The sequence below is a fragment of the Malaclemys terrapin genome, chromosome 15 (assembly GCF_027887155.1).
Source record: "Malaclemys terrapin pileata isolate rMalTer1 chromosome 15, rMalTer1.hap1, whole genome shotgun sequence".
NCBI classification, from domain to species: domain Eukaryota; kingdom Metazoa; phylum Chordata; order Testudines; family Emydidae; genus Malaclemys; species Malaclemys terrapin.
The window spans coordinates 15,793,010-15,795,509 of NC_071519.1; the positions used below are offsets into that span (position 1 = coordinate 15,793,010).

Sequence of the window (2,500 nt, forward strand, 5' to 3'; positions counted from 1 at the left end):
TGTCAAATGTTCAAAGTCCCCACCGGGACAACAGGTCAAGCCCTGGGAGGCGGCTGCCAAATGTTCAAAGTCCCCACCGGGACAACAGGTCAAGCCCCGGGAAGCGGCTGTAAAATTTTCAAAGTCCCCGTTCCGCCACCAGGTCAACCCGCTGAATCTACCGGGTTGACCTGGCGGCCGGTTTGCTTTCCGGCCACCAGGTCAACCCAACGGATTCGACGGGTTGACCTGGTGGCCGGTTTCCTTTCCGGCCCGGGTGTCACCCCACTCCGAGGGCTGCGCGGCAGCGGTCCTGAGGACCACAGAGGGGGGGCTTAATAGTCGAGAGGGAGCAGGTCCGGGGAAGGCTTAGCAGTCTTCCCCCGGGCGGTCCGTTGGGGGAGGCTTAGCAGTCGTCCCCAGGGCGGTCCGGGGGTGGGGGGAGGCCTCACAGTCGTCCCTCGGAGAGCCGGGTCGGCGGCGGTGGCGGGCGTCAGGCTTTACGTCCAGCCTCCGGAAGGTGCGCGTCCTCGGAGGCGATGCAGGCGCCGCAAAGGGGCAGCCTCCGAGGCAGGGAGCGGAGCACCGAGGCTGGGGAGAGGGGAGCAGGAGCCGGGGGCTGGGGGGGGTGGGGTGGGGGGGGGGGCGTTCAGGACAAGCGGTCAAGCCCCGGGGAGCAGCTGTCAAATGTTCCAAGTCCCCACTCGGCCACCAGGTCCACCCCAGTCTAGCAATGGGGTTGACCTGGCTGATGGCCGGTTAGTGTCAAGGTAAACTCACCGTCGTCCACAGGAGGGCAGCTCTCAGGCCGTCCGGCTGCGGCTGACTCTGGGGCGGTGCCCGGTCCCGGCAGCGAGGGGCGGGGGGGGGGCGCGGAGCGACACGGAGCTAACCGGCCCCCGGGGCCGGGGGCGCCTCCCGCGACTTTGGGGGCCGCGGGTCGTCAGTGGCGTGCAGGCCGGGCCTCTCCCGGGGGATTCGGGGGGGGGGGGGGGGCGGTCCTGCGGGCCGGGCGCAGGGGGCTCGAGCGAGCCCGGGCCGGTCCGCCCCGGGGCCGGGGTCTCCGCCTGCGGCTCGGGGGGGCGCGGGTCGTCGGGGGAGGAAGCCCGGGGGAGCTGCACGCCGGCCTGCCAGGCCAGGCCAGGCCTGGCCTGGGTGGCCGCGGGGGGATTCGGGGCGGTCCCGCGAGCCGGCGGCCGGGCGCAGGGGGTCCGAGCGCGTCCGAGCGAGTCCGTCCCGGCCCCGGGGTCTCCCCCTGCGGCTCTGGGGGGCCGTGGGTCCCCGCTGGCGGAAGCCGCTGGGCGCTGGACACCCGCCGTCCGTCCCGCCTGGCCAGGCCTGGCCTGGGTGGCCGCGGGGCGGGGGATTCGGGGCGGTCCCGCGAGCCGGCGGCCGGGCGCAGGGGGTCCGAGCGCGTCCGAGCGAGTCCGTCCCGGCCCCGGGGTGTCCCCCTGCGGCTCTGGGGGCCGTGGGTCCCCGCTGGAGGAAGCCGCTGGGCGCTGGACACCCGCCGTCCGTCCCGCCTGGCCAGGCCTGGCCTGGGTGGCCGCGGGGGGATTCGGGGCGGTCCCGCGAGCCGGCGCCCGGGCGCAGGGGGTCCGAGCGAGTCCGTCCCGGGCCCGGGGCCTCCCCCTGCGGCTTTGGGGGCCGTGGGTCCCCGCTGGCGGAAGCCGCTGGGCGCTGGACACCCGCCGTCCGTCCCGCCTGGCCAGGCCTGGCCTGGGTGGCCGCGGGGCGGGGGGATTCGGGGCGGTCCTGCGGGCCGGCGGCCGGGAGGGTCCGGGCCAGTCCGCCCCATGCCCGGGGTCTCCCCCAGCGGCTTCGGTGGGTCCTCCGCGGAGGAAGCCGGGTGGGGAGCCGGACCCCAGGCGCCCAGACCCGTGACCTGCGGCCGCGACCTCCGACTCGGCAGGAGCGACGAGGGGCTTTCCGGCCCGTCCCCCCCCTCTCCTTCCTCCCCAGAAAAGGAGAGAGAGCTGGCTCGGACCGGGAAAAGCTGCCTACGGCACCTGGGATTCCCAGGCGGTCACCCATCCAAGTACTAGCCAGGCCCGGGACGGTTTACCTTCCGAGATCGGACGGGATCGGGGGCGTTCGGTCCGGTATGGCCGTAGGCACCCGGCCCCCGCGCCTCCTCGCCCGCTTTCCCCTGCCGACGCCCGGGCCTGCCGCACGGTGAGCCCCGGTCGGACTGCCCCCCTGCGGCAGGGCCCCCGTCTCTCGCGGGCCCGGTCCTTTTTTCCTTCTCGAGCTCCGGGGCCCGGGCTGGCCGCCAGAGCCCCTCCGCCCGCCCGCCCTCCCCGGCGTCGGGGAAAATATTGTCCCGGACATCCAGTGCGCCCTGATCCTGTCAGCCGGGGGGGGGGGTGGGTGGGTGGGGGGCAGTCCCTCGCTGCGGCCGGGGAGGGTGAGCCCAGGGCGGCTTGCCTGCCGTCCGAGTCCCCTCTCGGCCACCAGGTCAACCCCGAGCCGAAAGGGCTGAAAATTTTTCAGAGTCCCCTCCCGGGCACCAGGTCAACCC

General features: G+C 74.6%; 1 non-coding gene across 1 annotated transcript; it reads right to left on the bottom strand.

Moving 5' to 3' along the window:
• Positions 1–1,976: 1,976 nt before the first annotated feature.
• Positions 1,977–2,095, bottom strand: LOC128823844 (5S ribosomal RNA). Its single transcript, XR_008442078.1, has one exon. It is a non-coding gene; the product is annotated as a 5S ribosomal RNA (ribosomal RNA).
• Positions 2,096–2,500: the final 405 nt, after the last annotated feature.